This window comes from Jaculus jaculus, unplaced genomic scaffold, assembly GCF_020740685.1.
Source record: "Jaculus jaculus isolate mJacJac1 unplaced genomic scaffold, mJacJac1.mat.Y.cur mat_scaffold_59_1_489403_arrow_ctg1, whole genome shotgun sequence".
NCBI lineage: Eukaryota > Metazoa > Chordata > Mammalia > Rodentia > Dipodidae > Jaculus > Jaculus jaculus.
Window position 1 is genome coordinate 93,122 of NW_025423506.1, and position 7,754 is coordinate 100,875.

The 7,754-nt window shown below is 39.2% G+C and overlaps 1 pseudogene; it reads left to right on the forward strand.

Annotated features, from left to right (window-relative positions):
• Positions 1-623: 623 nt before the first annotated feature.
• Positions 624-6,978, forward strand: LOC123457471 (annotated as a pseudogene).
• Positions 6,979-7,754: the final 776 nt, after the last annotated feature.

The following is a 7,754-nucleotide window of genomic DNA, read 5'->3' on the forward strand; positions in this document are numbered from 1 at the left end:
TTTGTGGGTTTACCTGGAGTTGATACTGTACAATTAAGATTATTCCAAGTATACTTTCCAATACTTGGATTTTACCTTATAGTAACAAACTGTTCCTAATCCTTCCCATCCTGCTGTCATTTATTTTGCACACATGCACAATACTACATTAGCAAATACATTATCTTGAACAAACTGTTACCTGTCAGATCAGTTAAGAATATAAAAATCTTTTTATTTTACCCTTCATTATTATTGTTATTGTTGGAGTTATTCATTTGTTAATATAGATCAGAATTTTTCACCTATATTCATTTTCTTCCCTTTAGCAACAATTCTGACAGGGTCCATCTACAAGAAAAAAAAAAGTGTTTGTCCAAGGAAGGCTTTAATTTATATCTGCTTTTGAATATATTTCTTTCTCGTGAGGTATGGTCATGCTGTAGCCTAGGCTAAACTGCAATTCATGTAGTCTCAGGGTGGCCTTGAACTCATGGCCATGCTCCTACCTCTGCTTCCCAAATTCTGGAATTAAAGGCATGTACCACCATACCTGACTTGAATAGTTTTTCAGGCACAGGACTCTGTGATAATTTTTGTATCTCACCACTTGAAATATTTCATTCCATTCTTTTCTCGGCTGCATGACTTCTGAAGAATATAGTCGCCTGTGTTCTTCTGTAGGTAAGTCACCCACTGTCTCATCCTTTGTATTCTTTTGAGATTTCTTTTTCTCTATCTGTAATTTTTTAAAGTTCAAATATGATGTGTCCAGATTTTGATTTAATTTTTTTTTTATTTTTCAGCACTTACATTTTGGCATTCTTCATATTCCTGGAACTACAGTTTAGTGACATAGATTGAGGGGATTTCTTAAGTTAACATTACCTCAAGTGTTGTTCTCCTTACTTTCTCTTTATCCTCCACTCCTGGGATTCCCATTACCTGTAACTCACATATTATGTAGTTGTACAGAGCCTTCAGATAATGTTTTCTTCAGTTTTTCTCTTTGATTTTCAGATTGGAATTTTGTGTTATATCCTCAAGCTGAGAGATTTTTGTTGGCTGTATACAGCCCATTAACAAGCCAAGCAAAGGCGTTCTTCAGTTGATCCATTGTTTTTTGTTCTTTAGTATTTTTCCTTAAAATGTCCATACATGCACTTGCTTGCTGTCTGTGTTTTCCATTAAACCTTGTCAATACTGTTGCAATTCATAATCTCATAAATTCAACATTCATGCCATGTCTGATTTTTTTCTGACACTTACTCCATTTCTTCTATGTTCTGCATCTTAACAGGTCCTGTACTTTTTAGTGGTGGTTGTACAGGATAGACAGGAAAAGGAGCTCTGGCAAAAAGCATTTAGACTGTCATGGGAAGGTTTATGGGGAGGGACAGTGCTTTGTAGCTTAAAGCTAACTGACAGTGTTCGGGGTGCCCAAGATGGTGAACTTCCCCAGTGGGACAGGATGGCTGCAGTGCTGAGTGGGGCATCATCCTTCCTCTGGGGAGGTCACGTTTTGTAGCAGTAGTACTTTGAGAACAGAAGCTTGGACAGTACATCCACCCTCTCACCCATCACCACAAGCAAGAGGAAAGTTTCTCCAATGGTCATAGAGAGGCCCTTGTAGATCTCCTGTATGAAAACCTACAAAGCACCCTGGTCCTGCATATGCACAGCATGACTGGACCCCCTGGAGTTGTCAGCTCACACTACTTCACACTCATCCACCAATAATATGTCAGTTATGCTGCAGTTTTCTATCCTGACATGGGTTCACTTTTAAGGAGGCTTCTGTTGGGGGCCTTTGCTTAGGCCAGCTGTGCTTTCATTGCCTTTCTGTCTTTACTGATGGACAGCTGTTTTTCTGCACTCTTGCTGCTTTGACAGATCATAAGAAATGTGGTGTTTTGCTCAGTTTTTTACTTCTTGCTGGGATAGAGTGTTGGGCGCTTCACTCCTAATGTGCCAGGTTGTTCTGCAAAGTTTTCATTTTCTCTTACTAATAAGAATGGAAAGCACTTTTAAGTTCAGCACACTGATATTCCTACATTTTACTCCTTGTAAAAGTTTGAGAATAACTAGCAAAATTATAGCACTGTGTGAAATTGTGTCAATTTACAAATGACATGGCTCACTAGCATGCCATAGACAAGACATGTTCAGCATGGCCAAGGGCAGAAGGGATCTTCTTAATCAAGGTTAAAGATTTAAGGTAAGATAAAGTTAAGGAATCAAATGGCTCTCTCTTTCTCAATATCTGTCACTTTTTTATTTGAAGGAAGAATTTCAAATAGTTCTAAACTCAAGTTTCCTGAAGAATATTCTCTTCCTACTTCTCAGATTATTCCAAAATACTTGTCCTAGCATTGCAGTAAAGGAGGTAAATGACTTCAAAACATCTGATGTTACAAAAATGGACAACTCAAAAAGGAGCTCACTTACAGCCACACACTCCCAGGATATTCAGAGCTTAGTGGGAAAATGCTGGTTCCTATTAATATACAGTTACTTAAGAACATCAGTCAATTTCTCTCTCAGACATGTGGATGAGATTCAATCACAATGAAGAAAAAATATTTGCCTGGTATGGTGGTGTACACCTTCAGTCATATCACTCAGAAGGAGTGAGGTAGGAAGACCAGCCTGCTATAGAGTAAGTTTCAGGTCAGGCTGGGCTAGAGTGAGACTCTATCCTGGAACAAAAACCAACTTCCAGGAACACTTTACTCTGCAAACAACTGAGAATTAAACAGCTATTTTTACAGAAACATAAGATATTAGCACATTCTTCTTATTCCATTATAGTTGGGCTATACTTTCATCAGCTGAAGGTGAATAAAATGTTAGTCAGGTTTTTGTTTAAGTAGAGCAAATATATTCATTATATAACACCAGATGATGCAATATGTATATATTTAAGTACTTTATTTCTTTGCTAGCAGAGAGGGGGAGAGGCAGGAAGGGGATGGGCATGCCATGATCTCTTATCACTGTAAATGAATCCTAGATGCATATGTATGCTTCTGGCTTTATGCAGGTACTGCGCCACAGATGGCAAGCATGCCATATCAAGATCATGAGGATCAAGAGCTGAAGAGCTGCATACACGGTTCCAGCCCAGCAGTCTCTTCCTTGGAGTCCAATGTGGCCCCTATATAGAAACATCTTTGGCTCTCTACACTACAGATACCTATGGTTTTCTGCACAATGTTTGTCTTTTTTATTCACTTGGTGCACCAATCTCTAAATATACTTTTCCAGCAAAAATTGATGTTAGTGAAGTGCTGGTCAATGTATTTGAGAGAATCGCTGGCATAGAACTGGAAAAACAAGAAAATGGGTCAGAAATCATTGTTTTCCTTAACGCCTTAAGGAAAGTCAGGCATGGAGTACAGTACACTTAGGAGGAAACAGTGAACCTCCTGGAACAATGTAAAAATTGTTCTATGACTAATTTTTCTGAATTGTGGCAATTGTAGCAAACTATGACTCTTTACCAAGAATCCTTACAGGAAAATCAATAGAGGTCAGAAAGAGTGCAATTGGGGGGGGGGGGGAACCAAAGTCTAAGTATGGAGAGACATGAAAAGGAAAATTCAAAAGAAATGGTTGGCGGATAAATGGGTTTATTGGATCAATGGTCAATGGTGGGAACCCCCATTTTGTGGTTGTTCTATCTCTCACCTTTAATACAGTAACTGAAAGTAGGAGCTCAGGAAAGCACAAGTGCTTGACCGCACAGACATGGGGAAAGTGAGAAAATAGTTAATCATTATAGAGGCCTGACAACTGTACTTGAGGTAAATAATTATGGATTTTTTGATGTAAAGAAATAGCAAAAAGTTTCTATGAATTCTGTGGAACTGTACCTTTCTTGAAGTTTGCTCTTTCATGACATGATCAGAAAATAAAAGACTGAGGTTAATAGCTGTGGCAGCAGAGAGAAGCAAAGACAGAGATAGAGATAGATAGATAGATAGATAGATAGATAGATAGATAGATAGATAGATAGATAGAAACTCAGCTGCCTTCAGCATTAGCCTGTCAGTTTGCACCAGAACTTGACTTTGAGTCATTATTGTGCCACTCCCTTTCACACCTCTCTTTGGGGATCCTTCTTCAAGCCAGGGCTGGACTCTGGCAGTACTGGGGAAATGTACCCAGGCTATTAGGCTCTACAAGCAAGCACTTTTATCTGCTGAACCCGCTCTCCAGCCCCTAATATATATGTATATATATTTTGTTATATATTAAGATTTATATTTATTTATTTATATATTGAGTCTTAAAAACAGGAACATATTTTCTGAAAGGAGAGAATTAGTGTTTCAAGCTTTTAAAATGAAAAAAAATAAAGCAGTTGGGTGTGGTGGCACATGCCTTTAATCACAGCACTCAGGAGGCGGAAGTAGGAGGATTAAAGAGAGATCAAGACCACCCTGAAAGTACATAGTGAATTCCAGGTAACTCTGGGCTAGAGTGATACCATACCTTAAAAAAAAATGCTTTAGGGGCTGGAGTGATGGCATAGCAGTTAAAGTGTTGGTGTGAAAAGCCAAAGAACCCAGCTTTGAATTCCCCAGGACCCATGTAATCCAGATGCACAAAATGACCATGTATCTGGAGTTAGGTTACAGTGTCTAGATGCCCTTGCATGCCCATTCTCTCTCTTCCTCTCTCTGCTTCTTTAACTGTCTCTGTGAAATCAATCAATAAAATAAAAATATGAAAACAAACTCCTTGCATTAAAATAATTCCCAAAGACTTAACAAGCTAAGTGTTGGCATACACACACACATACAATTAATTTCTCAGGAGGAGGCAACAATGTTTTCTTGTGATAGAGTCTGAAGGTAAATCTGGCCGTGATTGTCATACCTACAATCTAAGCACTTAGGAGGCTGAAACTGTAGAAACACAAATCCCAGGCAAGTCAACTACATAGCAAGACCTTGTCCCCGAAAATATATAGAATGAAATGAAATAAAATAAGGCTAGTAGCTTTTGCCTCAGATGCTAGGTCTAGCTGGCCATCAGTTGTATGCTCTCCTGTGTCTTCAGTACCCATGCCGTAATCAAAGTTACCTGTGTCCCTCCAGGCTGATTGCCTCTTGTTTGCCACAAACTCATTCATCATAACTCACCATCATGGAGAAGCTAGCAAAGACCATAAAAATCAAGGTGATTCCAAGAAAATCGCTCCTCCCTCAAAGGAGATAGAAGAAGATGGTGAGGATGAAGAAATGTCAGAAGTGGAAGATGACAGCAGTGGAGAAGAGGTTGTCATTCCTCAGGCCAAAAAGTCACCACAACTCCAATAAAGATGGTGGTGGCTCCCCAAACAAAAATAGGTTGCAGTTTCCACACCTGCCCAGAAAGCAGCTGTCACCCCAGGCACAAAGGCAGCTGCTACGCCAGCAAAGAAGGAAGTGACACCAGCCAAAGCAGCCCCATCACCTGACAAGAAGGGAGCCTCACAAGCGAAAGCATTGGTAGCAAACCCTGGTAAAAAGGGAGCTGTTACACCAGCCAAGGGCTCAAAGAATGACAAGCATGCCAAAAAGGAAGACAGTGATGATGAGGCTGATGGTGAAGAAGATAGTGAGGAGGAAGAGGAGGAGGAGGAAGATGATGAAGAGGATAAATTTGAGCCAACAGTGGTGAAAGCATCAGCTTCTGAGATGATCCTGAAAAGAAGCTATGGAGACTACACCAGCAAAAGTCAAGAAAGCTCCACAAATGTTATTCCTGTGAAAGGAAAAAAATGTGACTGAGGAGGAGGGTGAAGGCGATGAAGATGACAAGGAAAAGGAGGAAGAAGATGAGGAGATGGAGGAAGAGAAAGATGAGAAACAAGAGCCTCTTAAAGAAGCATCTGGAGAAAGAAGAAAATGCACAAACATAAACTAGCTCCTGAAGCCAAGAAACATAAAGTGGAAAGTAACCAGAAAGCAGAAGGATCAGAACCAACCACACCTTTCAACCTCTTTACTGAAAACCTGTATCCTCACAAGTCTGTTGCTGAATTACAAGTTGTCATCAGTAAACATTTTGGTAAAAAGGGGTCTTGCTGTTGTGGCTGGCAGACCTGGGAGAAATAGGAAGTTTGGTTATGAAGATCCAGAAAAAGCCTTGGAATTCACAGGTCTTTGGCAATGAAATTAAATTGGAGAAACCAAAAGGAAGAGACAATAAGAAAGTTCAAGCTGTAACACTTTTGTCCAAAACACTTTCTTTCAAAATCACTCAGGATTAACTAAAAGAGGTGTTTGATGATGCCATAATGATCAGATTAATCAATCAGTCAGGATGGGAGAGTGAAGGGATTGATTATATTGAATTAAACAGAAGTTGATGCACAAAAAATCTTGGAAGAAATGCAGGGGACAGATATCAATGGGTGATGTGCTTCCCTTCACTACACTGGAGAGAAAGGTCAAAGGCAAGAGAGAGCTGAGAAAATAGCACTTGGAGTGGTAAATCAAAACATTAGTTTTAAGTAACCTCTCCTACAGTGCAACAGTAGAAACTCATCACGAAGTATTTATCAAAGTGCCTCAGAACCCTAATGGTAAATCTGAAAGGTATTCATTTAGAGAATTTGCTTCATATGAAGATACTAAAGAGGCTTTAAACTCCTGTAATAAACTGAAAGTTGAAGGTAGAGCAATCAGGCTGGAGTTCATGGACCTAGAGGATCACTTTATGAAAGAAGTCAGTCATCCAAGACACTGTCAAAAGTCTGTCTGAGAAGACCACTGAAGAGGCTCCAAAGAATCATTTGAGGGCTCTGTTCGTGCACCAATAGCCATGGATCAGGAAACTGGGTCCTCCAAAGGGTTTGGTTTTGTAGACTTCAACAGTGAGGAAGATGCCAAAGCTTCCAAGGATTGTGAAATAGATGGACACAAAGTTACCTTGGACTAAGCCAAGCCTAAAGGTGGAGGTGTATTTGGGGGCTGTGGTGGAGGCAGAGGAGGCTTTGGAGGTTGAAGAGCCTTCAAAGGAGGCAGAGGAGGTGGAGACTTCAAGTCACAAGGAAAGCAGATGAAATGTGAATAGTTTTTTTTTTTTTTTTTTCCTGTTTCAGTCTTTCCCTCTTCCATTGGAAAGAAAGGACTCTGGGGTTTGTATTCTGTAACCTGTTCAATGACAGGGCCTTCTGAAGACATTCTAAGACAGTGTACAGTCCTGTGGTCTACTTGCAATCCATACAGATAACATTTCAAGAGAGATATCCTGTTGATTTTGACTCGATATTCATAAAAAGTTTTTAAACAGGAGAGTGATAGTGCTAACCCTTTTCTTTAAGTTTTTAATTTATTTTGTTTCATCCCATGTACAAAACCATTTTCCCCTAAAAATAAGGTTTTCTTGTGTGTTGTGGGTTATCAAAGAATGTTTTATCATGATTTTTTGCTTCAGCGACTTTAGGACAATTTAAAAGTTCTAAACTATGGAAAAAGCAAGGCTAATGGATTTAGTCTGGTTTTCAGCCCTTATTCACTAAGCTGGGAAGTTATATAACACAGCTATTCTATATAGAATTGCCTGATTACAATTTCATTTCTGTGGCTCAGAAGGCTTGCCATTCATGTCTCTGTGTCAAGTAGATCATTCTGAATCATACCAGCTATACCTAAACTTGTTCTAAATAGTCACTACTTTAGGGTATAAATAGATGCTCAAATCATTTTACCTCATTAATTTACCTGACTCCTTAACCATAAAAATCCTTATTTATTTATTCTTTCTTTACATTAAAATTT